Raw genomic sequence first — 22,596 nt, forward strand, 5'->3', positions numbered from 1 at the left:
TTTCTTCATATTGTTTAAAGGTCATTTGAAACAAATTTAAATATATATTTATTTCTTTTAAGTTAAGAGGAGCAAATGTGGAGATCATGACCTGTGATACATGTTACGGGAAGTCTATATTTTTATGTGTACTCTTTTTTTTTTCAACTACAAGGAATTACCTATGAGCTAATTGGATAGAGAAGCTGAGCATTCCTTTTGTTTTTCATCAGTTAATGTCAGTGCTGGTGTATTATTCTTGAAAAGTTGGCATTTAAATGTCCTCCAAACCAAGTACTTACTGTATAAAATTATATTCCTGTGAGTTACGTTTCTTATGAGCATGACAGATCTGTAGACACGTGTCATAGTGGTTACAAACACTAAGTTTCCTTTGCTTTCATCGTTATAAAGAAGCGATTTTGAACAATTTCAGATGTTCTGTTTTTTGTTTTTGTTTTTCAATTTCGTTACGAGAATGCAATACTGATTTCATGTAAAACATGTTAAGGAAAGTTGATAGTTTGGTTATTTTATCATTACTCATCTTCGTCTTCTCAACAAGAAGATGATACACATGAGCTCATTTGCTAAAGAAGTTGAAGGATGTTTAATTGCTGGTAGCCACGTAGGGGCTTTTGTCATAACATTTTGCATCTTAAGGGGGCCCTGAAATCCAAATGCATGTTGATCCGTGTTGATTTATAATACCCTCAACATCACTTTTGCGGTGAAACGAATATCTAGAAACATTTCATATTTTTTTGTATGTTATGTACACCGAGGACGAGTCTTACTGAATGGATTTCTTGTTGCAGTAGAATTGTATTTTTTATGAGCTTGATGGAGTATTAGACAATTGTATAAAGTGTTTGCAAGAACTGTTAATGTATTCCCTTTTGCTAATGTCCAAAGAGTTCATTTGCCAAGTTTTGATTGTCTTTTGTTTTAATCACCGGGGGTTTGTTTTATCATGGTCATAGAGGAAAGAAACTTAATTATAAAAAAAAAAAACCTTCATATAAGAAGAGATACTGACAATTTCATCAAAAGTTGTGATTTTCAACATTTCCAAAATGTAATTGATGAATATTTCTCCCCAGGGCACAGAAAGAAAGTAGTTTTTGGTCTTTTTTTCACGTCAGTATGTTATAATACCCGCGGGTTTACGCCCATCCCACCAATTTCCATCCGGATACTGTACCCGGCCCTGTTTTTTTTTTTTTGTTTTTGTTTTTGTTTTTTTTTTTCTTACACTGCAAAGAAAATGAGAACACTGATGTTTGAGAAAAATCCCGACATGTTTGATTGGGCAATTCTTTTTTGATGTCTATTATTCTTTCCAAATAAGTTTTTTGGTTATCACTGAGGATAAATACAGATACCCTATTTCTTCTACCAAAACCACAGCACTGTATATTCTCATATTTCTACAGTATTTCGTTTCAACACTTGCCCTATTGATATTTCAAAGCATGTTTCCCTGTGCGCTCAAGAAACTCCCCCATTAAAGGAGACCTCCGGGTGTTTCTCAGATTTTTACATTTGTACAACTATGAATTAGTTATACTGAGGACAGAATTTCAGAATTTGTGATAATTGGGATGAAGAATAAGAATATTTTCAAAAAATAGAACAAATTGCAATGAACAAGGATGATGACATGGGAGAGTCACCATAAGAATGCATGCGCTGGGGCTCAAGGAAGCAGAACAAAAGAATAAGGCATGCATAGATTATAGACAGGTGAACTCGCAAGCAAGCGGTATTGTTATGGAATTACACTGCTATCATTTCTGAAATATGTGAACCTTATAGCTGGTAAAATTGGGTCTTTGAGAGCGTCTGGGGGCTACGCCCCACCACTTAAAGCGTCTGGCAACGGTCATGCATTTATTCTGTAAGTGTAAGAACAAGTTCAAGTGGGTTTCATGGGGTTACTTTCCTAATTTTCAGCTAGGCTAGCCTAGCTGTTAAGAGTTTGGTCTTTGGGGTGTCTGGCGGCTATCGTCTGGCAACAATCATTCAATTATCCTTTGAGTGTATCACAAGAACAAGTTCCAGTGGGTTTCAGGAGGTTATTTTTCCAGCTATAATATAGGCTAGTCTACCTGGTAAAATTGGGTCTTTGAGGGCGTCTGGCGGCTACCCCCCCCCCCCCCCCACCACCACCACCACCACCATTTAAAACGTCCGGCAACGGTTATGCACATATCCTGTAAGTGTTAAAAAGAACAAGTTCCAGTGGGATTCACAAGGTTACTTGTTCAGCAAGGCAAGCCTAGCATGGCAAAAGTTTGGTCTGTAAGGGCGTCTGGCGGCTACCCACCACCACTTAAAACGTCTGGCAATGGTCATTCATTTATTCTGTAAGTGTAACGAACAAGTTCCAGTGGGTTTCATGAGGTTACTTTTTCAGCTAGGCTAGCCTAGCTGGAAAAATTTGAGTCTTAAGGGCGTCTGGCGGCTACCCCCCACCACTTAAAACGTCTGGCAATGGTCATTCATTTATCCTGTAAGTGTAACAAACAAGTTCCAGTGCGCTTCATGAGGTTACTTTTTCAGCTAGGCTAGCCTAGCTGGAAAAAATTGGGTCTTTAAGGGCGTCTGGCGGCTACCCACCACCACCACTTAAAACGTCTGGCAATGGTCATTCATTTATCCTGTAAGTGTAACGAACAAGTTCCAGTGGTTTTCATGAGGTTACTTTTTCAGCTAGGCTAGCCTAGCTGGAGTTGGGCCTTTAAGAGCGTCTGGCGGCTACCCCCCACCACTTAAAACGTCTGGCAATGGTCATTCATTTATCCTGTAAGTGTAACGAACAAGTTCCAGTTGTTTTCATGGGGTTACTTTTCCAGCTAGGCTAGCCTAATTTTGGGGGGTCCTTTTTGTGGCCCTCCTGGCCACACCCACCACCGATGACCAGCCAGACGTGCATTTCCATACTCAGGGGCATATTTACTAAATTGCTATACACATAAAAATTGGTAACCTTTTCAGCTAGGCTGACCCCCGCTGGCTCCCGGACTAGTTTGTTCGTGTGTGTGTGTGTGTGTATGTCAGTTTTTTGCGTATGTGTTTTTTAGCTGCGCGTGGGGAGGGATACCTAGTAAGCTGTTGCTGGCATAAACGTTGATATTGATTTTATCAGCAGCTTTGAATTTGATGAGTTTGTTTGGCAGATTTGTATATGAATTCGGAGTGGAGCTTGCGTGCGGGCGGATGCTGCTTTTCTGCATACGGTCCATTATGTCTTATTTATTAACATTGGGAAATCGTTTCATCAGGAAGGAATGTGGTATCGGTTCGGGTGTGCGTCGGTATGTGGGAAGGGGGTTACATTTCGTTATTGCAAAAGTTTGTTATTCTGAAGGCTCATTCGTCCGAAGGCTCATTCGTCCGAAGGCTCATTATTCCAAAGGTTCGTTATTCCGAATTTCATTTTTGGATCAACGTACCTCTAGGTATAGGGAATTGTGTGTTTCTGATAAATGAAGCCTCGAAAAAAACGAAACTTCGGAATAACGAACCTTCGTGTGTGTGTGTGTGTGTGTGTGTGTGTGTATGTATGTATTTCGGTTGGTGAATGTGGGTGTGGGATAATTTAGGTTTTGTTTAATCAGGGGTTGGTGGGTTTGGGATTGGAATTTTGAAGAAGGATACCTTAATGGTATGACAGATGTTGGTAGGATTTAATATTTAGGATAGATGTAGGCCCTAGATTTGTTTCGGTTGGGGAGGGGAGGGGGTGGTCGGGGTTTTTTTAATGACTGATTTCATTCTAGATTTGTGTAATGTATTTGTGTGTTTTTTATGTATATGCCCTTGTAATTAAGAAGGTGTTACATGATCCAAACCAATATAATCAAGGAATATAGGTTTGGTAGGGCCCTACATGTCAAAACTTTCTCGTGAAGAAATTATTAGTATCGATAGGGTTGGTCTATAATCGAGTTATCTATGTTGAAGTGAGATTGGGCCGAATGCATAAAACAAGCAATCGCTTCAAGCAAAAGCACAAGCTTGTCTAGCAAAAGGTCCATATGCATAACCTTTAGCTAGTGCTTATACCTTGTGCTTGTCCCGCACAAGCAATTGCTTGCGTTTTCAACAAAAGGGACGTCACGCCTGTGCGAACACAAGAACAAAGGCGAGTGTGGCAGCATGCATTTGAAAGGGCATGTGTGTGCAGAAACATTTCCTGACATAGCAGAAGAGCTATGAAATGACACTCATAAATAACACTCACACAGACGCACACACACACACAACTATACACACACTCGTATTACTGGCTGATTCCCATCACTGCTTACAATAGCCCGCATCTGCCAGATCGCACGTGGAGAGACGTCTCCTTGCTCTCCACCGAAGTGAGACATCCTACCTGTTTTTCATCAAATATTGCGTGCTAACCACTGGACATTCCCGTTGTTGAAATGAAAATTTTCTTACTCTACTTAAGAGTAATTTCTTGTAGATTTATACCACTCCTTCACAATTGTTGTCTTTCTTCCATGAATATGAAAATGATACTTAAAAGGGAACGTCCCAGATAAGCAAAAGCTCAAGCTCATTTTACAGAGCTTGGAAAATCGTAAGCAATTGCTAGCAAGAACTAGCAAAAGGTATGTTTTATGCATACGTTTTTAAGCGAATGCTTGGTCTCTAAGCAATTGCTTGCGGACAGCAAGCAATTGCTTGTACTTACTAGCAAGAGCTTCTGCTCGCAAGCAATTGCTTGTTTTTATGCATACGGATTCCAGTAAAAGGCTAGCACAAGCAATTGCTAGCGTTTATGCATCCGGCCCATTATTTGTGGTATAAATTGACAAATGGATTTGTTTGTGTTTCGAATTGCCATTTGTAACTTTTTTTGTTCATGTTACGCCCAGAATGGGTCGGTTTATGAATGATTTGAATGAAATCAATAAATATCAAGGAAAAAAGTGTTGAGTTGGTTTATTGCATTATGAGGATTTGTTTGAGTGTTTGTTGGTGTTTGTTTGTATTACGTATGTATTAGCGGTGTGCAATGGCAGTTCGTTTGTGCTAAAATCAACTAACGATTGACAATTTTTTTTACGGCGTGTGGAAATTATTCGCTCATGCATAAAGCATGCCAAACCTATTCTGGGACAAAGAATAGTGGTATGGACGTTCTAGTTTATAAGACTGATGGAAGAAAATGACTGCAGTGAAAAATGAACAAAGACAAATAACATTTGGGGAGGGTACCTCCCTCGTATGTATTTTCTCTCGGTATCTCTCTCACCTAGCCCGCCTCACCGCTGATATTGGTTGACACACCCATACTATTTTTAGATCAACTCTGGTGTGAATTCTTTAAACACGTGCTCATACACTCTGAAGGCGTTTGTATTGCCACAGTAGCGCCACTATATTCAACATACACACGTAAGCATACAGGCACACGTATACACACAGACAAACAAACCACTACCACTATACAACCACCACACATGCACAGTTTCTACATATTGTATTATTATACTCCAAACACACACACATACACACACACACACACACAACAAATCATACACATCACATATCATGCAGCTCACAATACACACACACACACACACACACACACACGCACACACACACACACACACACACACACACACATATACGCATAACTTACCAGTCATACCCATCCCGGAGGAACCACCCCGAGCCCGGGGCGACAATCCGTGACGGGGCGACAATCCGTGTCGCAACAAATTTTTTGCCAACACGGATTGTCGCCTTCGAGGTCAAAAACTGGGAACTGCACAAGCGTCACGGATTGTCGCCAGGCGACAATCCGTGACGGGGGCGACAATCCGTGCCGCCAGCGCCCGTCACGGATTGTCGCCCCGAGCAGGAGGCGACAATCCGCGTAGGGGCGACAATCCGTGTCGCAACAGTCTGGAAACCAGACTACATGATACCTAGTAGGACCTACATGTAACAGCAAGACGGGAAAAAAATGATTAAACTTTCTCGTGAAAATACTGAATCTATGTATTAATTTGCCTGTTTTGGATGGATTTCGGAAAGACTTAACTCTGTTATAAACTGTTTCAGGGACGACTGAAAAAAAAAGTTAAATGCTAGAAGGCAATTCTTACGATTTGCATTATGTTTACTTAATATATTAAGCATGTCGCAGCCAACTATGCAAATGAGCGACCTTTATACAGTCATGTATAAGAAAAGTTCACGGAAGGCAATATTCAGTAAATACTTTGAATGTACACCCCTTTTCACTATTATGTAGACCCTATGTTGTTGAGCAGCTTCTCCTCTGACACTTCAAATTGCGCGTTAAGAGCCGTGAAGGTATATAGGGTAACCTTTAAACGTTAACCCTTTTGGCAATGTAGATATTGTAGAGCAATGTCTCCAATACCACTTTCATTACAGTTCATGAAAATAAACGTGTCTGTACTAGACGGTCGGTCCGACTTTTCAGAGGCATGGACCCATGGAACATATATTCGCGTGGGTATTATTGTATGTTTGATTGCCATGTGTGGGGACTGTACTTTGGACGCCTCCCAAAGGGTTGCCTTTGAATGTGAACACTTTAAACTGCATGGTAGACCAATGTCCTAGACGGTCCTAGACCTATATTTAATTTGCAATCAACCCTTTTCATTAGGACTCATTAGTCCACAGTCAAAATATATCAGCAATCCCGATTTTTCCCCCGTATTTGAATTTCATTCTCACATGCCCTTGTTTTTGTTTGTGTTGTATCTTAATGCTTTGTAGTTATATTTTCTTTTGTGTTTATAAAAAGTTTACCAAAGTGTATATAGTTCTTTGCGTATGTTACATGTTTGTAATTCTGTATGTAGACCTACAATGCTTGCATTTTTAGCCTGCTGGTTGATGGACCCCTCTGAAAACAAATCTTTGACTGACGAGAGGACTATTCCACCCCACTGATTTGGAAATGAAAATTGAATTGAATTGAATTGAATTGAACTGAACTGAATTGAATTGAATTGAATTGAATTGAATTGAAATGAAATGAATTGAATTCAGTTGAATTGAATTGAATTGAATTGATTTGAATTGAATTGAATTGAACTGAATTTATTTATCATTTCCATGATATTTTGATGGAAATATAAATGCCTTGATACATGGCAGGAGGCCAGGAGCGACTTTCTAAAGGCATGCCCTTAGAACAACTGCAGTTGCGTTTAATAGTACGTGTATAATAATGGTGTCTTGTAAAGGGCCGTGAGGGTATAGAGGTGACTTTTAAGGACCCTTGTAGGTTTTTTTATTTATTCATTTTTCAAAATTTTCCACATTTTTCAAATAGTCCTGCCAAAGTTTGCATCAGACCGTTGAATTTTAATTCTAAAAGATAATCTCCCTCTCGTGGGAGGGAAGATACTCCCTCCTTAAGCACCTTCCCCCGCTTGTTTCATGCTGCGTGCGCAACTTTTGATAATCATGTTGATAAGTAAATGAGAAATCACGCAACAATTACAGATTTTAGTTGGTCGTCTGTTTTGTTTTGTTTTGTCTTGCAACACAAATGATTAACCAACTTATCGCCTTACTGTTTTGACTGAATACTTTCCAAATATTCCATCAGAAGTGTGCACCAGATCGTTACAATTTAATTTTAAGAGTGCAAAAGCTCCATCATGACTGAGAGGGGAGGAGACTCCCCCCCCCCCCCCCCCACACACACACACACACCCTCCTCGCTTGTGTGTTCTCCCAGTACTGAATATAGTTCAGTGCCCCTTCAAAAAAGAAAAGAATAGAGAGAGCATAACAAAACAGACAACTGCTTATGGACAATAATGTTACTTTTCCTAAAAATCATAAATCTGCAATAATTTGAAAAATATATGAGCTACAGAGACAAATTTAGTATGGTAGAACTTGTCAAGTCCTTTCATTGTAGTGGTATTTTGATACAATTGAAGTACATTTAGGCATTCTTTTCTTTTCTTTTTTTGTAAAAAAAAAACATTTTGGGGCAACATTTTTTATATTTTTTGTACAAACACACAATATTTGACTCTCATTATTCCATTTTCATCAACACTTCAGAATTTATCTTATATTAGTTTATGGTTAAGAATGGACCAAAAACCACTTATATTAGCCTTGTCTTAGATACACTGTGTTGAAGTATGAATATTGGGACTTTTAAACGTGGACAAAGTTATAATGTCCATAACGCCAGAAGTGTAATGTCCGTAACGCTACATTATGAACCAGCGATCTACAACTTAAACCGGGCCTGAGCACTCATTTCTGAAGAAAATTTATTTTACTGAATGCTCCAATTCATAAAGTTTTCAACATCTCCACATGGAGGTAAATAATCGTGTAAAAAAACAACGTAATGTCCGTAACGGCAAGCAATTTTTGTGGAACATATTATTTATAGTAACTAATCAAACCTCGGACTGTTAACACTTCATCAGGATATGACCGGGTTGAAATAAACCATAAACATGTTGATGAATGGATTCAGAATGATCTTGCTAAGCTGTTAAAATAAGCCCACAAAGTCACACACACACACACACACACACACAAAAATCATCTGAATGTAATGTACGTAACGCTGGAATTGCCCATGATAGCACATGTCCCCTCCCCCCCCCCCCCCCCCCTCCCCATCTCAATACTGAAATGTTGCTTTCGGTCCGGGCAACCTGAAAGATGACGGTGACTCAGGGGCTCAGCACCTCTGTGAAAAAATAAATAAATAGAATAAAAAAATCTTTGGCAGGATGCTGTCTTTATATCCCATCTTCCAGTGATTGCACAGTATGATTCACAAGAAAACATATTGATTGTTGCCATTTTAAGTCACTTGTCATACCACTTGATTGATGTCTGTACCAAATGATTTTGATGATAATCAGTAAGAGAAGGTTTGGTGTGTTCTTTGGTGTGCGTGCGTTTGACGCGCTCGATGTCAAAGTTTAATGTGATACCAGTATCCGAAGAGGTAGTGAGAAAAATCTCTTTGGCTGATCTCACTCATTTTGCTCGAAGGTTGCTGGGCAACTATCCATGGTCGGCGCCACGTTTTCAAAAGTGGGGGGGGGGGGGCACTTAAGACTTCTGGTGCCACTTCCGGGTTTCATCAGCTAGACTAACAAGAAAAAAAAAAAAAAAGGATTCTATTTCATTCTAGTGCCACTTACGCACTTCCGGGGTGAAAAAAAAAGTGGGGGCCCAAAGTGGTGACACCTTATGTATTCCTCTGTATGGTGCAAAAATAGTGGGGGCACGAGCCCCCCCGGTTCCGCCGCCCCTGCTATCGCCCTTACTTCTCAGAGAAAGGAAAAAGGCGAAGTTACATGTCGCCACTCGGTGTGAATGGAATGAAGGGGCTATGTAACTTCGTGATTTCTAACTTCGCGAAGTTAGGCAGTTAGGCTTAAATGATGACCCTCATCACATGGGGCCTCGGGGTCACTCTCCACATGACTCAGTACCGGTACCGTACATACTCAGCGTCCACAAAAAGCGTCGAAAAGGGTCATGTTTAAGACATATACGGCATCGTCAACGTTTTTCCTTAAAACGGGAAGTTTTTCTTTTCAAATTTTGCCATTATAACAATAGGCCTAGGGGTCCCTTTTTCACAGAACAAAATTTCAATGTTCATTGTGGTTCGTAGGCCTCAAATTTAAAAGACTTTACCCCGCTGTTTTCATCACTACTGTTGTGGACTAAATTCAATCAAATAAAGCATTTGTTTACTGTAACTGAATTTCTTATATTGCATTTCAGGAAAGAGTTACTTTTTGTTATTTTCCGAGTGTAAGAAGCATTTATTCAAAATGCCATTTAGTTGTAGGGTTTGTAGGCCTATCACCGGTACCATATGAAATACGCCATTATTTAGGGTACGGTATGTGCCAAAAGGAACCATGTCTGGTTCTGATAATTTGGTACAAAATCACCAAAAAAAAAAAAAATTACTCTCATGTCAAAGTCAAAAGCAGCAAAAAATCACCACTTTGTGACAGAATCATTAGCGGGGTAGTGATACAGATGCAGAACCAGACATGGTTCCTTTTTGCGCACCATAGCAAAAAAGCGGACCGTTGCTAACCGACCACGTCCGTACGTTACCGTATGCATGCAGTGTGCTCGATGTGCGGTATGGGAGGCCATTTATAGATTGTATGAATATCAAGTAGAACCAAAGATCCTTGGTGTAGGATCTTTGGTAGAGCCTCTTTATGAATTCATAGCCTATTGGTCGGCTTTCGGACGGAGGGAGCGGTGAGTGTGAACTGAATCGCATCGCCATTCGTTCTTTCCAAGAACTGTATAAAGGAACTGGAATTCCCTGTCGCCAGAAATAGTTTCAGCGCCATCTGTGGGATCATTCCGAAACCGACTAATGGTTGATCACAGTGGCTAGTTATTTTCGTCAAATTTTCTATGTGCTTGTAAATATCTGTAAATAAACTGTATTATAATGTAAATAGCACAGTCTGCAAGAATCTTCAGCCTATTGAAGGAGGCAGAAGAAGAAGAAGAAGAAGAAGAAGAGTGTGGATGATCAAAGGACCAGCACCAGCAGCTGACCAGTGCGCGCGCTGGGATGTGTGATGTCAAACAAAATTTGTTTATGCGCGCATGCGATTCAGACTCGTTTATTGCCATGTACCATGTATGACTGTACAAAGTTACTGCAGAATTAGAAACTTTTCACATAGGCCTACACACCATGTATAGGCCTACCACGACATCGCAAGGTCTCAATCCTGTAGTCTGTCTAGGCTTTCACGTTCGAAACTCCGGCTCTTGTACAGTTACCGACGTCCTTTGAGCGGTGAGGTAAGAGTGAAATGTGTAAATCTTGAATTAATAATAGACTAGAATTCTAACGTTAATTTCTACTATTCAGGAGGCAACCAGAAGTTTTTCCCCAAACAAATCTTTGAAGCTTTCCGTGGCGGGTTGAGTGTGCACCAGTGCACGGTATGTTACGTATAGGCCTATACCGTATACGTTTTAATAGATCTAACGTTAACGTATCGTTACAGACGACGTACGGTCCTATAACGTTACAGTCTATGTAGGATACCAGACATTTAACGTTAGATCTAACGTTTGCCCTATAGAACAGTATTTCCTATGTGGCCCTGAAAAAGGAAGTCTAACACTAACAGTTGGATTAGGCCCTAGACCATATTTCTATAGAGGGGATTAGAATACAATACAGTATGGTAAGGCCACAGTACACGTAAGGGCAGGGTACCGGTTCTACTTTAGCGGTAACTTAACATCGGCACCTTCTTCTTCTTCCGATACTAAAGTACAATTAGGCCTACATCACTCTCATATTAGTCAAAGAGTATTGCCGTACTGGGTGCTATATTTATAGACCATCTAGGTGTGACTAGAATCTACAGGAACAAACATCACATCTGGTGCAAAAAGGTAAACTTATTTAACGTTAGACCCTGCGTATCATAGCCGTTTACAGTGTTAACGTTAGCGTATACAAATGTACTACAATGTAGAACAATAGAGTAGGTTCTACGCGTGGGATTAAGCGCCATAAGCTATAAAAATGATATTAACGAAGACACGAAAAGCAAACTCGGTCACGATATTCGAAACGGCAATATTTGGGGCATCTTTGAGGCAAAACTTAGGCGAATTTGTTCTATAGGCTCCTACTTCTGGAATAGTTCTAAATAAGCTGCAGATCCTTGGGGTGACGATAGGTGATACCCTCTAACTGCGTAACGGTTAGATGTCTACCCATGCACTCCCGACGTTTCGGCAAGCATGTTCTTGCCATTGTATTGAAAATGACAACAGCAACAATAGCAACAATTGAATTAGTGTCTAGACGTAGACTGGGCCAGAGCATGCACCCGTGACATATACTCAGTATAGGCCTAGGGCCTAACCGTTACGTTAGACTGCTAGAGGTTGTCAGCCTACTAGTATACTTAGGGGGTGTAGACTCTCGTAGTACAGTAGTTTCCATGGCAGTAATCACGTTGGCATGGTGAATGGCTACGCGAGTACGTCCCGATGAAGCAACAATACTGTAATACTAGTTAATCCACAAAAGTCGTCGCGAAACGAGGTGCAGAAATATTGTGACACAATCCTACCTGAATTACCTACGATGACACCCACTGACCCAGTATTTAAGTTGAAGATTTGTATAGAGGGCCATTCAAAGGATTCAATCCTGAGCCTGAGGAGATCCATGTGATGTATCCACGGGATGATCAGTTAAATGCAATCTGGATTAAATTTGTTATGATTCTGCTTCCAGTGATCATTGAGCTTAGACTTGAAGCTGTTTACTGATGTTGCCTCGATTAGCATCTGCACAAAGGCTATTCCAAGTATTTACTACTCTCTGACTGAAATAGTTCAACCTTTTACGAGTTCGACACCTTCCTTTATACAACTTAAACTTATGACCGCGTGTAAATTGATGATTGATAACAAAGAGAACAGCTGGATCAAAGGTAGTTTAGTTTAAAATAACCAAGTAATGATACAGGTAAAATACCATTTTAACATAAGAACATAATACTGCACTCTGTAGTAAATATACTAACACAATTAAAATAGACAAAGTGGAAAATATTGGCAAAGAAGGCGCCCTATACGGTGAATGCGAGACTATTCTAATAGCTCGCTTTTGCAATTTAAACAGTCTCTGCATACTATACTCACTAGATGTCCCCCATGCTAAAATGCAATATGTCAAGTGTGGTAAAATAAGGGTGTTATAATTTTCAATAGTAATAACAAAGATCTGGAGTATGACTATAGTCTGTTTAAGATCCCGATACTTTTTGATATTTTGTTGCAGATGACACCAGTGTGTTCCTTCCATGACAGTCATCAATTTCAAGCCCAAGAAATTTTACATGAGAGGCACGTGATATTCTATTTTCATTAATATGAATCACAATTTCATCTTTGTTTATGAGCTTATTTGAATACACCATATAATTTGTTTTATTTAAATTCAATGCCAATTTATTTACTTGCAACCATTCCGTAAGTTAACTTATCTCATGATTAAATGTATATATTGTAAAATATCAGAATTACAGTCGGACAGGAACACACTTGTGTCATCAGCAAACTGAATAAATTCAAGCTTGTCTGAAATATTGCACATATTATTTACATATTGATGAATAACAATGGTCTACAGATAGAACCCTGGGGCACTCCACACCTTATGGTTTTCTGTTCAGATTGTATATCATTTAATTGAACATACATGTACTACTCCCTGTCGATTAGATAACTTTTAAACCATTGTAATAATACTCCGCGAATTCCATGATTATCTAATTTTCGTATCAATAAGGTATGGTCCTTCGTATCAAAGGCTTTACTTAAATCAATGAAAAAGCCAACCATGATTTCTTTTTTTCTGTCAAAAACATCAGCACCTTATGTATGAATTCCAATAAAGCATGGGATGTGATGCCCACTTCTAAACCCATATTGATATGGCGTTATTATATTACATTCGTTTAAAAAGTTAGACAATCTGTTGTACACACATTTTTCTAAAACTTTGCAGAAAACAGGCAATACTGAAATGGGATGATATTTTGCAAACATCATTTTTTTCCCCTTTTTTACTAGATAGGCACTAACCTGGCAATTTTTAATTTGTCTGGAAGAACACCAGTAGATATAGACAAGTTGAATATTTCACTCATTGGATAACAAATTACATGAATTACTTTTTTTATCATATCAGCCTGTATTTTGTCAAACCCAGAACTTTTACCATTTTTAAAACAAGTTACAATCTCAATGATTTCTTTTGGAACAATGGGAGAAAAAAAAAGCAGTGTGATTATTCATTGTTAGACATTTTTTAAAGTCTTTCGAACGCTGAAATTGTGATGAAAGAGTAAAATTGATATCAGTGAAGTAATTGTTAAAAACATTGCAAATATCATCAGTGGATTGCACTGGGTGATCATTCCACGTTATCTTGGCAGGATAGGTACAATTACAGTCCTTTTTGTGTAATAATTTATTGATAACATTCCACATTCTATTCATGTTTCCATTTAATAGCAGAAGTATATTTGTTCATATGATAATTCCTTTTAACAATCTTTACTTTATAATTAACAATATTACGGTATGATTTATATACACTCAGTCTATTCCTATACAATACATGTTTCTTTTTGCACAAAGTCTTCCATATCATGCAAAATCTTCAACACTTGAATCATATCTGAACGTTCACGTCGATACTCTTGGGATGGAATCCCAAAATACTTGAGACTCTCAGGATATGACAACGATTTAACTTCAGATATCAACTTTGTTGCTCTCCTCTGAACTGATTCAAGCTTTTTCCGCATCGCTCTTTGAAAGTTCGTTCCATACACAAGAGCAATATTCCAAGAGTGGTCTTAGAAGGGCCTTATACAGTATAGGACAAACACTTCCCTAGTCAGATGAGTAAAAGTCATTTTGATCAGACCAAGTACTTTATTCGCCTTTACAGCTACTTTGTGTACATGAAGAGTACAATTGAGGTTAGGAGAAAAGTACTCCCCCAGATCCTTTTCCTTTTGACTGTCTCAATAACCTCAACATTATCATTCTTGTCATTTGAATGCATCTGATATTGACACCGAGGGCATTTCTACGGCCATGGTGCATATATGGTCAGTTTTACAGTAAAGGGTGTAACTTTGATGTGGCAAGGGTCAAAAATTAAAGTTGTGTTTCCATTTTTATCTTTGCCTTTATTTTATATAGGAATGTCTATATTTTCAATATTTTGTCATTCCAGAGCTTAATTCTTAGGCTAAATATAAAAAATGAAGTGACTATTATGGAATTTTAGATAAATTTAGGTAAAAACAACAAGAATGTTTTGGTCACCCACAGCAACCAAATGAAGATAAATGGTGGAGGTAATGCAACTTTTCATTTGCTGTGAACATATATTTGAAACATCAAAACACTTTTCCCCCAACAGATATTCGCTCTTGCAATTATTTGGATGTGAACTTCAAATTCCAAGGTAAAAATGGTACCTGACAAACTATTTTTAAGTTAAAAGAATGTTCTAGAAGCAAGAGCCACTCTAAACATAGCCCTAAATTATCTCTTGGTAACAAACATTTATCAACCCAAATCCCAAAGAAATTTGATTATTTTTGACAAAGTTGAAATTTTCAGACTTGTGAGTTTCGGAGGCTTCAGTTAACAAACTAGTGTGTTTCGGAGGCTTCAAAACTGCTAACACAAAGTTCTAGTCCTGTATTCACTTAGAACAATAAAACTACAGTAAGCAACTATCACTACATGCTAGAATAAGAACAAGGCATCAATAAAATGTGAATAACAGTATACAGATGTACATTTTATGGCAGTGCATAATGTTTACCCTTCATACAAAATGTACTTATTATTATAAGGAAATTGGCTTCCACAAAAGTGAATAACAAACCGTGTACACTTTGAGCAATGCTCAGTTCGAATTTATGACATTACATGAGGCAATATGATTCTAAAGGAAACTGCAACAGTAGCAATAAAAGTACACTGATTAGGAACATCTTTTTTTTTCGCATGTTTCGGAGGCTTCATCATGACTGTTAACATGCAAAAATGGTCCATTTTAAGGTGATATGAAGTACATTAATGCAGCTGATTGTTTCCAAATAACTAACAATGTTGTAACATGTAAAATAGTATTTATTTGTATGCAGAAAAAAGACTTTCCAACATATATGTTCAGAGACAAAGACAAATATTTTAAATCTTTATGCTCAGTTGTATACATACACTGTATTTGCATATCCATGACTTTGGCAATGCAGAACATGATTAGGCTACATACATGTACAGCTGTATGCATTTGTCAAACTTTTCATCATAATGCAGTAAGAATTACTTTCAATGAGTTAGAACTGTAGCTATAGACTTAATGCAAAGATTATGTTTGCTTGCTTTATAAGTGCAGTTTGTGGGATGTATATTGACATAAACCACCCATCATAATTGTTTTATATACATGTGAAATCAATTTCAACTGTTAATTTGAAAGGGATAGAAAATAGACTATGTGATGGCATGACGGTTAGATTACAACATAGCATTGTAAAATATAGAAAGGGGAAAAAAGGTTTATAAAATTCTTTTGCATATGACCATGCCTGATATCCCCTACTATAGCTATCAAATGCAGTGAGCATGGTCATAGAACAGCAATCTTAAACACCGATCAGCCATTCCATGTAAGGGTCATCATCAAACTGTCATCATCAAAATGGAGTTGGAATAATCAATATATTGGTGATATCATCATGGAGCTCAATAGAAATTGAAATGGTCAAGATCCCAGTCATCTTTTTGAATCGCCTGTTGTAAAGATAAATGTACATACCCTACCCATGACTGTGTACGAATTTGAATTTTAAAAAAAAAATGTTGACCAAATGTATAGTTCCCTATAATATATGATAGTTAGAATTTTACTTTCTTTTTCTGTGGTATACAAGTCACCCCTGTTTCATATCATCTTATTTTTCTTTTCTTTTTTTTTTTATTCTTCAAAGACTTCTTTTTTTATAGTTATTTTATAAAATTCCAGTTTGTGTGACTCCTGTGACAGCTAGGAGGCCTGTTTTTGAAGGTACGCATTGAGAAATTGCTAACAGATCTTTTACTGTTTCTAAAAATGACAACCTTTTTAGCAAAAAAAATTAAAAAGCAGCAAATGTGTTTAAATATTTAAGTTTTTTAGAAACCCACAAGTTTGTTTTAAATAGTATATAAACCCACAGACTACAGTTTTAACCCTTTGAATTTCAAAATAGTTAGGGGCTTGTAACTTTTTTCAGAAAAGCCAGGACTAAACAGATTATAAAGATTTCAATCATTTCAATATTGTTCTTCATGAACATAACTTCTCCAGTCACCCACCCATGTAAACTACATGTACCCCATGGCAACAGGCTATTTATATTTATTGTTTATATTATTGTTTATAAATGACATATTATGTCATTTATAAACAATCCTATCCCAACCATTACTGTCCATTTACTGCACTGAGAACTACATCCGCAAACATGTCATAGAGTCTCACACATGTATGCGAAGAGATGTTTCGTAACACAATTCGTTACATTTTGTTTAATCAAAAATAGTCAAGTGGTCACTGCCAGCATGATAAAGTATGGAAAATAGGGTATATTATCAATATTGTGTTGCACCTTGCATGCCTCAGATCTGACATACAGATTGATATGAAAACCTGTCTGAATGAAGTAATCAAATGTCAAAATTCCAAAACAGTACCCTGTGATCCAAGTCACACCACAGAAATGATAATCTGCAAGATGTTAGCTATTTTCAAATCCAATCACAAATTTATTGATTAATTATTTTCCTCCAAATAAGTATTGGAAATGAAAGCCAAAGAACTTGTTAAGAAATGGAAAGCTGAAAAAGTCAAGATTTTAGTATGGCAAAAACAAATGCCATGTGAGTAACAATGGAATGGATTTATCAATGGGTTATAAATGGACATGTAAAAGATTGTGTTTCGAAACTATTACACTCAGATGATAGTGAGTCGAAAGTGTAAAAATCCAAAAAGTATTTTCCACCATTTGGTCTGGATCATGCATAAAAGATACAACCTTAAATTCAAAAGTAATATATTTCTTAGTTAAGTGTATGCTTCCCTCTTGAATAACCATCTATTAAAGTCCTTGAATCTTCAGGACAGGAATAGTGTTCAGTTCTTTTAAAAAAAAAAAGTGTATTTAACACTAAATAATCAAGTAATTGTTTGGTCTTCATTATCAAAGTCTAACCAGTCAAAAAAGTGATACAAATATGGTCACAACACTTCAACTTCTCTCAAGAGTAAAAATGAGTTATCCAACTTAAGAACATTGATGTATCCACAACTACTTGCTTTGTTGCACTACTGTTGCATGATGTGGGCATGCACGCAAGCTGGAAGTCACTTTCATTACTCACAATATCTAGCCTGTTCCATTTTTTCAAAAGGAAACCTACAAAATAAATGCTTTTCATACATTTAAACAACTATCTACACCTTGCTTGAGGAATCATTAAGTCTCATTCAGTCCAAGCAGTTATTTGATAGACTTAGAATTACAAAATTGTAATCAACACATTCCATTTACATGCTGATAACATAAAATGAAGCCTCCGAAACATCTGGAAAATTAATCTGGTATGCCTTATGTTTTTATGAAAATAATGTATGTTATGTAGATAGTGATGGGTAAATTGTGTCTTTTTTGGTTGATATACACTGTTTAAACATATTTGTGGGGCAACATCCTCTTCTGCTAATATTTTATTGCCGAATGAAAAGGTGAGTTATGTGTGACACGTCTGCACTGTTTAAGAAAAATAGGTAAATCGTATAGTAAATCTATATTGGTGAGTAAACAAAGCAGCCAGAAAACTGAATGTGATTAAATATCTTTAGATATGTCATAAGAGATCATTGGGTGGGTGAACAATACATCTAATTTGATTTTGTCCAGAAAAAATCACAAAAATGCAGTGTTAACATCCTTTGAAGCCTCCGAAACCACTTTTTCTCGATAAAGTGTATTAGCTCAAAAAATTATTGCAGTATCATAATGTTTTTATTATTTTTGTTGTCTGCCCATGTCTGTTGATGATTTCATGGCATAATTTGGGGCAGACACTCAAAGAATTTATCAGAAATGTCAAATTAGATGTTTTTGCTGTTTCTGAGGCTTCATGCGTCTCGGAGGCTTCACGTGTTAACGGAAAATTTGTATTGTCTCCTATTTTCAGAGAGTTTGGCGGATCTTAACTATTTTTGGTCTATTAGGTTAGGGCCCCATATCCTACATTTTGACATATAGATTAGGTCGCTTCTCTTATCTATATTCATATTATTTAACTAAACACTTTGTTTCGGAGGCTTCAAAACTGCTAACGGAAATTTCACTTGATGGAATAAAATCATCACAAAATTTCAAATAGCCCTAGAATCAAGTAAACTTTGATGTAAGTCTAAAGTTTAGCTGTACCTTACTATTTTCAGCATAAAAGAAAGTAACCAAAACATATCCACTGATCATTACTGTCCATCAAAGTTTGTAAACAATTGTTAACGGAAAATGAAGCCTCCGAAACCTCAAATTTGAAGTCATAGTATTCTAAAATAAAGGGCCAGATACAAACCAAACTAATTTGGTCATTTCAATTGACCATACAACTATGCTTTTAACATAAAAAATTAGATCTCTGTAGTTGCTGTAGAAAATTATTAACATTTCAAAAATGTTATATAAATTTCAGTGCAACAAAATAGTCATTTTTAGGGTACATATGTGACTGTCAAAACAAAACGCATCAATACCTGGACCTGATTATGCTACCCAAGGTGGCTCCTCATAAGGTGACTCACATGGGAAAAAATCTGAGAGATCTGTAAATCTATGTGTTCAGGGTGGGCCAAAAGGCTAAAAATTGAAAGTTACACCCTTTACTGTAAAACTGACCATATAACATGACATTTCTCGTGATTGAATTTGAGCTGCCATATCCGGGACCAGACCGTGAGTTTGTGGATGGTATCCAGCGCGCAGTAACTGTGTATCACCAGGATCACGAATTGACTGCCAGCATTTGGCATCGTCTGCAGTCTCATATTACAGTCGACATCTTTAGACACATATATCAATCACAAATATTAGGAACAGTACCGGGCCTAGAACATTTCCCTGTGGAACACCACTACGGACTGCCCTCCATGAAGAAGCCTCACCACGGACAATGACCCTTTGCATCCTATCAGAGAGAAAACTCTCAATCCAGCTCAACACATTCCCATCAATGCCGAGGTGTTTTAGCTTAAGGAGAAGCCTCCTATGGGGTACACGATCAAAAGCCTTTGAAAAGTCTAGATAAAGTACATCAAAACTGTCACCATTGTCAAGGACTCTTGACCACTGTTCCATGCAATCCAGGAGTTGAAGAGAACATGACCGTTTCGAACGAAAACCATACCGGTACTGTACATTACTCAATAGATCATTACTCTCAAGATGTTTGCATGTTCACGAATAATGGATTCCATAGTCTTACAAACACATGATGTCAGACTGACTGGTCTGTAGTTACCAGGATCAGATGTACTCCCTTTCTTACGGATTAGTATGACATTAGCATTCTTCCAATCAGTTGGCACTAACTATACCAGTTTTCAGCGACTGCGAAAAAATAATCTGCAGAGGAATTGCAATTTCCCTCCTGACTTCTTTCGGGAATTTAGGATAAAGACCATCAGGGTCGTGGGCTTTACCCTCTTTGAGATTGCCCTAAGTTTCTGTGCAATATCTTTAGTAGTGATATCGAAGTCAGACAAAATTTTAGTAGTCAGTAAGACATCAACTACAGGAAGCTCTTGAGTGTCTTCTTCTGTAAATATACTGCGAAATAACTGTTCAGTGACTCGGCTGTTTAATGGTCAGAATGATGAAGTTTTATCACCTGAAGAAGTGCAAACCTTGCCAACAGTACTTAGACTTGGTCTTTGATCCGGCCCGAATGTAATTTCCAAAATGACTTCGAATCATGCCTATTTTTTCTGCACGCTGATTTTCAAACTCTTCTTTTGCAAGACGGATAGATTTGGTGGCATGGTTTCTTGCACGCTTGTACGATAGCCATGTTGAATCACCTGTCTCCTGAATTTCCTCCAGGCATTCTTTTTTGTCCTTATAGCAACATGTGTGACACATCCACGGTGCTTTTTTGATATGATGTTTCCCATTGTTCTTCCTCACAGGAAACATATTTATCAATCAATCCATGTATAATTTCTTTAAAGATGACCCAATTACCATGGACATCACCTGAGCAGAGCACATCCTGCCAATTTACCTCTTCAATGTCTTTGCAAATAGCTGCATAATCAGCTTTCCTCCATACATACTGCTTGATACTATTACCTTCATTATGAACAGATGTCCGAACACAAACATTATAGATAGATAGATAGACAGATCTATAATATATGATATATAATACATTATATATATATATATATATATATATATATATATATATATATATATGGTCTTAATTGTTTCAGATCAATGGTGTAACTGACGGACAAAATGGCTAAAATTAAGAATTGTTTTTCGAATTGCTTCGAAATGTTGTTGGATGGTTCACTTATGGTTGGTATTTAATGGGGAAAAAGTTTCAATGAAAAGGAAATTACAGAGAGTCAAAATGAAGCATGGAGCTAATTTTATGAAAAATTCATTTTCCATCTCTTCACAAAGAAGCATAAAAGTATTCAACTTCTCTTTCCATCCTTATCAATATTTACTGCTTGCAATATGGACTCCAAATATAGTCAATATTCTTTGATAAGGAAATGTAATTTTTGCATATTTGGGGAGGAAAACTGAAAATAATTTGTCATTTTTTACAAAATTACTGTTTCCTTTTTTAATTTCTTCCCTAAAAATCAAAGAAGATGAATCAGTGGCAGTGTATACAAAACATGCTTAGGAAGTATACACAACGATAATATATAGGTATTACCAGATTTCAGTCATTATAACTTGTGATATTTTTCTGACTCAGTGTTTCGGACGTGATTTTTAACAAGAGGCCATTGTTTCGGACGTGACACACTAGTTAACATACAACTACAGTGGAATAACAAAATTAATGTCATTCCAATTCAAATCTTAATGATGGCCAAGCCATAGTTAATGCATAATTACCATGTTAAAACGTATTCAAAATATTAATAGTAGACATGCGGGACATTCGTTTCGGATGTGACACACAATTTTTATACAAATTTGTGTCTCTGATATTTAAGACAGAGCCTTTCACGAAACCTAAATTATTGCGGTGAGAAAGCAACACACATGTGTTCCTCGAGCTTCTCTGCCACATTTAAATGGTGAGGAAAAGCAAATTTATTACCAAATGTCCCATTTACTTGTTAGAAAAAGCTTTAACGGCCGATTCATGCGAAGTATTCATTTATCAAGAAGCCTGGCATTAGTCAAATACAGGTAATAATGATACAGAATGATTTAGTGATTTATGTCATCCAGACACATTTGAAAAAGGTCAGTTTTGCAAGTCAGGAATAATGATTAAAGACCAACAAGCTTTATGCATCAGTTAACTCTGTAATGTTGTTTCGGATGTGACTGTTTAAAGTTTACCTGACACAGAATGAAATAAACAGCTTGAAGTACATGATATACATGTGCAATATGATGTCAAAAACTCAATCAACCCAGAATATACAAGCTTTCAAGAGTAAAAAGGAATACATTTAGTTTTATGTCCTAGTGAATGACTGTGCTTTATACATAACAGGCAAGTCATGGCGTCACCGGGATTTATAGTCTCCTATTTATGATTTCTCACACAAATATTCAAGAATCAATGCATACATGTATGCATTTGATGAATTGCAACAACATTCTCCTGATGAATTGAAACACATCATTTGACTGAAGTTGGGCTTACTTGTCAGCTGAAATTGGTAATTCTACTACTAAAATT

At 37.2% G+C, this 22,596-nt stretch overlaps 1 protein-coding gene across 2 annotated transcripts in view; it reads left to right on the top strand.

Moving 5' to 3' along the window:
- Positions 1-10,728: 10,728 nt before the first annotated feature.
- The window catches only part of LOC140227048 (galactosylceramide sulfotransferase-like), a 173,213-nt gene continuing 161,345 nt past the window's right edge, over positions 10,729-22,596 (top strand). For both annotated transcript variants that reach the window (XR_011901013.1, XM_072307481.1), the window contains exon 1: positions 10,729-10,830. The gene's annotated coding sequence lies outside the window, so the exon portion shown is untranslated. The remainder of the gene's footprint in view (positions 10,831-22,596) is intronic.

The sequence above is a fragment of the Diadema setosum genome, chromosome 4, assembly GCF_964275005.1.
Source record: "Diadema setosum chromosome 4, eeDiaSeto1, whole genome shotgun sequence".
Classification (NCBI taxonomy): Eukaryota; Metazoa; Echinodermata; class Echinoidea; order Diadematoida; family Diadematidae; genus Diadema; species Diadema setosum.